Source organism: Pezoporus occidentalis, unplaced genomic scaffold, assembly GCF_034315485.1.
Source record: "Pezoporus occidentalis ecotype Australia unplaced genomic scaffold, CSIRO_AGI_Poc_V1 ctg107, whole genome shotgun sequence".
Classification (NCBI taxonomy): Eukaryota; Metazoa; Chordata; class Aves; order Psittaciformes; family Psittacidae; genus Pezoporus; species Pezoporus occidentalis.
The window spans coordinates 84,589-95,756 of NW_026912854.1; positions in this window are offsets into that span (position 1 = coordinate 84,589).

The window sequence follows — 11,168 nt, forward strand, 5'->3', positions numbered from 1 at the left end:
TCTAACTCGGGCAACAGTGCAAAATAATCCATCACTGTTTTCATTAACATCTCTTGAAACAACAAGTCACTTTTTCAACCGCATTTAGAGATCTCTATTAATTTTCCCAAAGCATTTGTGAGTAGAAATCTTGACTAGGATGTAATGAATACCTGTTTGCACATTCACATCAATGTCATTCGCAGTGCTACTTTTCCTCCTTCTTATGAGATATTTAATGAACCAGTCAAAAAGCCAGACATGCAGTAATCTGAATCAAGCAGCCAGTCACATATCACAGACAATGAATGGCCAAAGACACAGACACAAGTGCTCAAGAACAAAAAGAACACCCATAAACTCAAATGTGTTTCTATGAAATATTCATAGGATTGTGGTGATTTATCGTTATGTCTGCTTCAGAATAAGGTGCAGTGGGAAAAGAGCATAATCTGATAAAGTTTTCATGCAAAATAGCTCATTCATTATTCCTGGAGTAACAAGCTAAGCCTACCTACTGTAAGGGGCAGGGAAGTGTTCTCCTTAATGCAAGGTTTTACAGGGGATACCTAGTGAAAGCAGTGTGAATACACTAACAGAAGAGACAGTCACTTCAGGTGCCCAGGAAAGGGTGCCTAGTGCCATGCAGGCAGTTCAGGTTGCCCAAGACATCTGCACAAGGCTGGTAGATACCACATGTGACCTATAAGACAGTCTCAATCAGTGTAATGACAGATAGAGGCCTTGCCCGAACTTGAGTTTCAACATAATTCCACACACTTACATTGCCTAAACCACTTCGGATATGACTGTTCAGGAAATAAATCAACTTTTAGAGACACGGGCAGAGGATGCGCTCACAATCAGGAGCTAGAACAGCTGAGCCACCTTTTACAGTCCAATCAATAGACAAAACTGTATCTCCAACCTCAAGCAAACATTGAAGTGTTTTCACCTCATAACTCCTTGCCTCCCCTTCTGCACTTGGGTTATAGCTCTCTTTGTATGTGCAGCCTCTTTGAATGGAAAAATATCAGAGGGCTTGATGTTAGAATGCTGTCCCTCTTCTAAGGATGCTAGAAGCTATCCCTCGTCTAGCAGAGCCACTGATGCGCCTGCTCGTGAACACCAACACACTGGACTGCTGCACTCCAAGCCTTGCTCACCTGAAGTCACCTGGATCCACCAGCTTCTTTGCTGTGTGTTTCTGTGTGATGCTGCCTCAGGCCCTTTGTCTCTTTACCCAGTGGCTCTGCTCTCCCTTGGTTTTCACTAGATCTGTGTGTGCTGCACAAACGAACATTTGGTGGACCCTTGTACTCTAACCTTTCTGCACCAGGACAGACAGAAGCATCCATACAAGATGTTGGCAGGATCTTTTGGGATCAAGTGGGGATAAGGGAACGCACAAGCCCAAGGGGATGCGGCAGTCTGCTTGTGGTGTAGTCACAGCTCAGCAGAGCTTGTGGGCCAACCAGCCACTATGTGCAACTGGATGAGTACCAGTGATTCAAGCATTGTGAAAGGTAATAAACGACATCCATGGAGTGTGCTGCTGTCTGATCATCCTGCCAAGGAGCACCGTTTCAGCCAAAAACATCAGTGAAGCCATTTGGGACTAAAGGCGGCATGTAGCTCTGCGCATCGACTTGGCATACCCTAAATGTGGGCAGCGGAGAGGGCTGAACAAGGGGGTTTGAAAGTGCTACATGCCTCAAACCTCTCTTACAACTTCATGTAATTCACTAAAGAAATTATACATCTTCATACCATCGTACCTCAGGTGCATTTGTTTGCAGGGGTTGATGCTCTGTTGCCTCCAAAGAGCAAGATTTCATTAAACTGTCTCTCATTTGGAAAAAGCAAGCAGTGACCCCACTCTCTGCAGTACCAGACAGCCAGTAAAAGCTGCATCATCATTAGTCCTTACCCCCGGTGTCACCTTTTCACATGCTGATGCTGAACACATGCAAGAGTAAGAAGAGAGATTATTAAAAACCTGCTGCTGAGCAACACTGCCACTGAAGTGACTCGAGTCTGAGAGGCGGTGAAGGCACTTGGTGTTCTGAAAGCACAGCTCTCATCTCAGTGCTTTGCTCCTTGAGGCCAAGGGCTGGGTAATTGCTGGTGTTGCCAAGGATGGTTAAGGCTGTTTTTTTCTCTTTTGGCAGGTAAAACAAGGTGAAACGAGCACATGTGCTGTTAAGCAAGCAAGCAAACATGACTATTCTATAGGCAGAGATTGAATAAACATCTAAAAATTAAAGCTATCCAGGAGTTTCATGCTGGTATTAGAATAAAAAGAGTCAGCAGCCCCTCAATGAGATCACTGACCCCTGCTTTGAACCACCATCAATTGGATCCCACTGAGCACAGAAACAAGCAGCATATAGCAATCAGTGCTAATGCAAGAGCAAAGCGACTGAGGTGACTCTTTTCTAGCTCCTTGTGGAGTGGTGACAGCTCTGCTTGGATTTGGAGTGGTCTGCTTACTTTGGAATGCAGGGCAGTTAGATAAGCAAGTACCTAATTTATTTAGCTGTTCATTTATTTAACAACATGGTACAAGCAAGCTATTGAGGGACTTCAGAAATAAGGAATTTTACCTGGTAACAAGATTGCAGAGCTTCATATGTGGACTTTACGTAGGTATTCCTTTTAAATAAAGACAAAGATCCTTCAGGACTAAATATGAACCTCCACAATAAAAAGAAGGAATAGGTAGTTCCTGGTGACAATGAATAAAAAAGTCAAGAAAATGGAGAAATTCAGTGACAGTCGGCATTAACAGATGTGCCAAAAGCTCCCTTGTATGATAAAGTGACTGTCTCATGAAATATTAGCAGCTATCCAAAACTGGAGAAGTGTGAAAAGCTTGTTGCTGCGTAAATTATCTGAGGCACTCCTGCCAATTATAGACTTGCTGTGAGGAAGAGAGACATTGGTAATCATGGCAGGGACTGTGCTCGAGTGCCATGTGAATATTCCTGGGCAATTATTCAAATCAATCACTTCTTGTCCGATGCATCACTCTTAGTATCTCACGTCATTCAGCGACTGAACCGATGATGCTCTGCTATTTCTGGTGTTCTGTAATCCACTAGTTTAACCCAACAACGCTGTCATGCATTTAACTGCTGAGGAGGAGAGCTGTCCGGCAGAAAATGGGAGACTATGGGCCCACCTCCTATAAGAAGCATTACACAAGTCCTAAGAGACCAGTTCCTTCTGCACTGAGCAATGTCCGACCCAGAGGTGCTTTTGGAAGTATCAGGAGCAAAGCTGGCCATTGCCACTGGCTGGGTGCGAGAAGCAGGATCAACTGAACACAGGGGGAATGAGACACGTTTGATCACCTTTCTTTCATATAGGATGGAAATGATACCTGCTAACCATGTGTTATCATTACAAGCCCTCCAATTTCAGTGCTTAGCATCCCTATCATTGAGAATGACCCCTGCATTCAATGATGTTCCTGCTTCTCGGTTGCCTGACTCAGTTTCCCCAGCACTGTGTGCCTTGACCTACCCTCTCACATCTGCTGCTCTCCATAGAGAGGGGCTCCTAGCACCCTGAATTCTTTCCTAGAATCACCATAGAATCATGGAGTGGTTTGAGCTGGAAGGGACCTTAAAGCTCACCCAGCTCCAAACCCTGCCACAGGCAGGGACACCTTCCACTAGAGCAGCTTGCTCCAAGTCCCTGTGTCCAACCTGGCCTTGAGCGCTGCCAGGGATGGGGCAGCCACAGCTTCTCTGGGCACCCTGTTGCAATGTCTCACGGCCCTCACAGTGATCCTCCTGTCCTTGTTGGCAGGAATTACTCTAACATGGGGCTGTGTCCTGCTTGCACGAGAACTCCTGTTGATAAGAGACATTACTAAATATGTGCAATCTGTGGACTGCTGCGACCCAAACTGTGACCACAACATCTGGACCTTTGCTTTGGCCTGATACAGCTGGTCTTACCTTCTTATTTATACATCATGAAGTATAATTTCTCAATCCACTTGTTTTTCTAATATGCCCCGTCTATTCCTTCTGCCTCTTCCTGCAAACAAAGCATGGATAAAGGCTGATTCCACTCTGTAGTCACAAGGGGATGGATTAAGGCTGCAGATCTGCATTCACTAAACCTTAAGCACCAGATTTTGTAAACTAAATAAAATACCACTTACATGTTACAGCTAAAAATACCAGCGAGGCATCAGCTGGGTTTCAGTACCACAGGGCTTCCTGCTACTGTTTGAGAGACAAAACTAACATCAGTAAGTCATAACCTGAAATGGTAGTTATTCTTTAATAAAACAAGACAACAAAGTCTTCACAGAGCATTAGTTTCCTTTTTTCTGCATGCAACTTCTTTCCTTTATTCACGACCTCTTCTGAGACAGGATTTTTAACAGTTCTTTCTGCCAGCTTGTGCTTAGCAGAGTATTTGCTTTCCACTGTTTTCAAGCCTGTGTTGTGGCTCCCAAGTACCCATAGCTTGCTGCTAGGAAGTATTTTAGGATGGAGGTGACCATGTCACTGGTTAGCTCAGGTGCTAAGGTTTAACCTGCCAGCATCTGAGACCCACTGAGATGAGCCATCCTTTGGGAAGTTTCTCTTCAGCCATCTCTTCCCATTCACCCATCTGAAATCCTGAGTGATTATTGCCATTAGTATGAAGACATCACACAGGAGAGAATATTTTCTGTTAGGAGTACTTATCCTGCAGATCATCCCCACTTCCTGGATCTTTCTGCATCTCTCATGAGCTACGATGCCCTTCATTCACAACAGGGTTTCGGGGGTGCATATCCTACTCTTAGGAAATCATTGTAGAGGTAAGGAAGACAGTGTTATGTTTTACACCTCCACAGCAAGGGGAAGAGGTCTGGCCATAGAAGATAACCATTCCTGCTTCACTCAGTCTTTGAGCTGTGTCAGCAGGCCAGCCTGTTGTGCTGTACCTGCTTTTTGTAGGATGTGAGCTTTGTCCCAGTGTAGCATAGCCTAATGCCTGCTAATGACACATGGCTGTGAAAGGGAGGAGGTGCTCTCACCGCTTCTCCAACAGATCCCATCTGCAGAGGAGGCTGGACTGGCTGAATCCAGCCTCAAAGAGTCCAAGTCTTTCACCTCATGTGCCCAAAGCGACCATGAAACAAATGCTCTCTTTGTCTTCTCCTCTGAGCAACCATGACTGAGACGAGAAAACGTGTCCTGCTTTTATAGGCAATCCTGATGCAGGCCAGCCAGAAGGCAAGCATACCCACTGCCTATCCCTGCGTAGCATTGCTTTGAAGTGGGAATATGTGGTCCCTGTGAACTTACACACAACTTCCTACACCTGTGCCCTCCTGAGCAGCAGCCCTAGGTATTGCAGAAGATGAAGAGTGAATTGGGAAAGCTAGGCCAGCTAACACACGTTTTGTTATTAAAGCTGGCTCCCCTTGTTGGATTCTTCCTGCCTCAGGGAGTATGTTCCTAGGAGATCCATTTTCAACTAACACCACCAAATAAATGAAAACAAGACAAAAAATAAGGCTCTGCTCCACTGGGAACACAAGACCTCCAGGTTGTAACATGAATTCAGTACCTGTCTGTTTACCGGAGGATTTACACATAGCGTGGATGGGGAGTCTCCAGGGTGACAGCAACCAGGAACTCTTTGTTTTCTTTTTTCTCCCCCTCTCTCTCTTTTTTATAAAATTTTCCTTATTTTTCTTTAATTTTCCCTTTCTTTTTTTTTCCTTGTAGCCAGAACCATGTGACATTTGTCCAGGTATTTTGGGCAGGGAATTTGGCTCCTTGCATTCATCTCATGGAAAGGCAAGAACATCTCTCAGACAGCATCGTTCCCCTCCTCTCAAAGCACTGCTGTCTGTGTGTGTGCCCTGGCTCTCCCCTCCTGCACTTTGTGAAGACAGAAAAATCATCTCCAGCCAAAGCCTCTCTATCTCCTTGCAGCTTCAGCCCCCTCTGAACCACAGCTGCCTTCCCCCTGCTCCCTCACTCACAGATGATGATATATCCCATCTCATTCAAGTCATTAAAATGATTTCCGTGCAGTCACCTTCTGCTCCACGCCTGAAGTGATGCAGAAAATGAAGCTCTTCCTTTCACTCCATTTGGATTTAAATTGTGAATGTTCAACCTGTCCTCTCTCCTTGGTCCTTTTATTTCCCACAGGCAGCACCACCGCAGTGGCAACTCCTAGTGATTGCATGAGATGGTCAGAAAGAAAAAGGAATCGCAAGCACATTGACTCCTATGATGCTATGATGAGTGAGGTGGATAATAACAAACACGCAGGACTCCAGGCACCCACTGGGCCTCTTTCCATTTTCTTCCCAGAAAACCTAAACAGCCTGCTGTGTGGAGCACAAAAAAGGTCGCCTCGAAAGAACATCTGCACATCAGTGTAGTGAGTAGCTTACAGAGTAGCATCCAGTGGTGAAACGGCTTTAATCTTCCCTGCACAAAACTGATGTGTCACATGAAGGGATGGATGCTCACACTGAAGTCAGGCCTGAGTGCTGTCACGACTTCTCAGACTTGTCATCAAAAATAGTTCCTTGCAGGTGAGTTTGGCAAAAGGCATTTGGGTTGTTTAAGGCAAAGCGCTGGGCTTCTTTAGGAAGTGTAATTGGAATGACTGTGCTTCACAGGCAAGAACGCTGCCAAGAATGAGCAGTTCTTTGTATGGGATACGTACAATGCAGTAAATATGTGGAATAGTACTTTGGAAAATGCTTCTTTCACTTGGGCTTGATTTAAATGTGTGAATTCTTTGCAGCTTTCTAGTATTCCCCAGTCTTTACCATTGGTTTTCTTTGTTATTGGTTGGAAAGAAGCTGCTGCCATATGGAGAGCTGGAAGAGCCAAGAATTACATTCACCAGCAATGTACCATTGAAAGCATTTAGAAGCTGCCAGTCTTCATGGTCTCAGACCAATGCTAACCTTTGTAGCAGCACCATTAGGTTTTCTTTCTTCTTTTTTCAAGCCAGATGGTGTTAGTCTCTCTCTTGGGAAGAGGGGGCAATGAGGGGTGACTCCTGATGGCAATTCCTGTGCTACCCTAGATGAGGCTGGTGTCCCCAGCTATATTCCAGTTTAAGGCGAAGAATAATCCTCTGCACTTCTTCACTGTGCATGGTGCAGATCTGATGGGTCTCACCTGAGTACTGGAGCAGGGATGGAGGGATGCAGGAGGCTTTGCTCCTTGGAGCGAATGACTGAGCTATTCCATAGAGAAGGCTATGCAACAAAAACAGATCCAAGTTTTTCACAGGGGGCTAGTGGCTAAATACATAACTGCTTAAAGAAGCACTGGGCCATTTGTTCAGCCTTCCTTGCAACATATCCTTCTACCCAGAGACAATCCCAGAGTATGGCTGGGGAGTGAGATGGAACAGAAGAAAACCATTGGATTAGCATTTTTGTCCTGGGGTTTAACAGAAATCTTTACTCAGTAAAGTCCAGGTGTGTAAATCACACTGTAGCTGAAAGATGAAGTCCAATTTTGAGTAGAAAATTTAGTGGTCTTCAGGCCAAAGTATGCAAAGAGACTCTGTACATCCCATTTTCAGGCTGTTAGCAGCACACAGATCCCTCTGTACGTGAATGAATTGAATCCAGAGCTCAATCATGTCAGAGCACTGCTGCAGGTCATGTTTGAAGATGACTTTATTAGTTCTGAAGCCAAAGATTAGCGAAAGAAAATCTGACCAGAGGAGAAACACAGAGTGCTGACCCATTGTGAAAATCTGGAGATGAATTGGATCTGGGCTCTTTAAAAAGCCTAATTGTTATCAGAGTCAAATTTTAAAATACAAGTTTTCAATATGGAAACCTTGAGCTGCATTCCCATCTTTGAGTCTTAACCTGCAGTAGGCTATACTCTTCTTCTGTTCCTTCTTACGAGACGTAGTGGTATTTAGCCTAGCAAAGAGGGTACATGCGAAACTCCTGTGAGCTATAACCACCTGATGGGAGCATTATAGACAAATTTGTGCTACAGATTCTTTCTTCAAATAGTAGATTTAATGTGTGAGTAGGACTGTTACGGTCCCAGCCTTTCAACTGTGGCTTTGGTGCTGGGATCATTAGCCCCTGGTAGGATTACCCATCGAAGCGGCTTTAGTTCTCTAGTCAGCATGCAGTGTGTTTACCGACAGTCTTCATTAGGATGACACAAGGAATCACAGGCAGCGCTCTGAGTCTAGGCAGCCACGGACAATAATGCCCCCTACTGCTACCTGAACAATTCCAGGGGCAGGAGGTGTCTCAAATAGGCAGCAAAGGCAAAGAGAACAACAGATGCAGCTTGGATGTGCATGAGGAGTACAGGCAGGCAGCTTGATGCTCCAGACAGTTAAATGAGTGCTTAGCACAGAGGAAAGTAACTGCTTAGAACAATGAAGATATTGTGAAAAGGCTGCTTCCAAGGCATTATTCTTCAGGGTGAAGGAGCCCCAGTTAAACTCTCGGCATCCGTTTCAGCTGCCACAGAAGCCCATGGATTGTCCCATCCAGGCCAAGGGAATTGTGTGCATGGGAGCTGGCACAGCTCACACTGGAACACTTGCAGACGCACATCACAGTAGATATTACAGACCCCAGTCACCTCACTTTCAGGGAAATTGAGCTGAAACAGTGGTGTGACACAGCTAAGATAGAACCACGTATGGGAGGCAAATGGCTCCCTTTCTAATTAGGGTTTATTTAATGCTGAGTCCTATTGCCAGCCCAGCAGTTATAATCCTTTACAGCCAGATTCTGCCAGGAATTTCATTGCCTACAAACCACTACTTGTACCACGTTTACTGCATTTCGGTGTCTGAAACTCAGATTGCTCTGCGTTACGATGCACTAAACTGCTGGTGAGATGCAATTGACTCTGGGGCTCAGTGCAAGTTGCCACACCTCCATCCCCGCACCTTCAGCAAGCCTTAAATCGTAGCTAGGAGCCAAACCTGTGTATATATGTGCATCTAATTTGCTTGTCCCACATGTATCCATGCTCAAGGAAGGGAGGAACAGCCTCCTCACTACCACTGGAAAGCTGCTTGCTCTCCAGTGACCACGACAAGGAAGGAGGGTCAATACAGTCCTGTGGACTGGGAGCCTCAGGGCAAGAGATAGGACCTGGCTCTGGTCCTAACCTTAGGTGAGTTATTTCCTACAGTAGACACAGGTTATGTTTCCAGGCAGCTTCCTCCTCCCTCGAGGCTTGCTTATAGTCAAAATACTGCCCACTGTTTGCTGTGGCAGTGCTTCAGCATCAGGCGAAATCAGCATGTGGAAAAATAGCAAGATACCTTAGGAAATCTGAAAAGTGAGGTTGGGTTTTACTACCACTACCCTAAAACCATGTCTGAGTGTGCCCTCGGAAATGCATTCAGACAGCAAAATCCAGTTTGCTTATCATGGGCAGTAAACACTGTGATGTTAAAACCCTTGGTGGCTTCTTATGCTTTTATCACTAGGATTTATGCCAGCAAAATAACGTGTAAAGTACATTCAACTGATTGCTATATACCTGTCCCTCCATTCTCATCAGGCCCCATGAGGTTTTATCTGGTACCCTTCTGCATGCACAAAGGAAATCTGCTTTTAATGGAAACTAGCGTATGGGTAATTTGCTACATTAGCATGTGATAATTAGTATGTAGGGTTTATGATGTATTACAACTGCATCTTAGTACACATGCACACAAATACACACATCAGTGTGTTAAATGCAGGCGCCTCTAGGACAGAATGTGATATAAACAAATCTAAGCAGAAGACTTGGACATGGAATGAGGACTGCATAATGAATGCCTCAGTTTACAGACCAACACCACAACACCTATTCCTCCCCAAACCCTGAGCAGAGTGCATTGAAGTCTCTTATCTAATCTGTCTACTTCTCTACCCCTTTATACCCCTTTTATACTTTCTGGGGTTCCTCCTTTTTGAATTTCATAATCCAGGGCCAATTTTAGACAGTTACAGCTCGAAGATGCAGCCTGTGGCCCTGGCAGAGCAGGACGCCTCATCACCCTCAGTTCTGTGCATCTGTAACCATGGCGACTTTGTGGCTGCAGCTTTCCCCAGGCTTCCTGTAACCTGGGGTAGGTAAAGCCACGCTTTTGTGCCTGGTGCAGATGCCACGTACAGGATCTCTTAGGATACCTTTTTAATTACTATGTTCTCTTAATTACTGCTGTTGATTTCCCTGGTGAATTGCCTTTCTTGAGTTTTAGTGACTCACTGTGGAACCAAGTGATATCTGCAGCATCTTCAGCCTGCGTTCAGGGAAATTCATCCCAGACCTCTGCGCCTTCCCAAGGGCAGCACTCACCCGAAATGCGATGCATCCCAGTGCTTTGTGCTCGTGGCTCTGGACCAGATGTGGTGTATTACAAGCCCAGATTTCCTTCCCTTGGCTGCTGGCCTTGCCAGACCACGCTGTCGGAAGCGGCCTCCGAAGGCTGCAGGCAGGTTACCTGCTCCCCTGTAGCATCTCATGGTGGGGAAGTGAAAGGTCTGCACGCTGGTGACCCCAGGAGCAGTGAAAAGGTGACACCTGTTGGGATGCAAGGAGAAGGGAGGCCCTCATCACCCCCTGGCCATTCAATCCCCTCCACAGCTGTCATGCACTCAAGTGCCCATGGGACACGGTGCCAGACAAATGGTGTCTTGGATGTGCTTGGAGGGCAGCTGTGGGGTGCCTGGCACACACACCCTGCTCCCTGGGGGCTTCAGGCAGCAATCTGTATGCTTGCAGTGTGTAAATCTCACCATCCCACTCCAAGAGGTGACCTAGGCAGGCAGTGTCTCCGTAACAGCACTCCTTTTCTGATTGCTTCGCTATGGCACAGTGTGCTGGGACCAAACAGCTGTGGGTTTGGCCATTTATTTGACAGATACGTTGCTGAGAGCTGTGATTTATCCTTTTAAAGGCAATCACTTCTGGTGGGTTAAACCCACCCCTGGGCAGAGGTGCAGGCAGCACAAGCCCTGCGCAGGAGGGACACCACCAACATGAGCACATTTTACAGCCACACTGCATGGGGCTGAGCTACACCAGCTCAAGGGGCTGTGTCAGACTCGGGGAGGGATGTCTTTATACCTGGGGGGCTTGTCCTCAACTTGGCCTTCAGGCAATGGGAAGTTACCCTGCACCATAGGTTAACTGGCATTTAATGGAGCA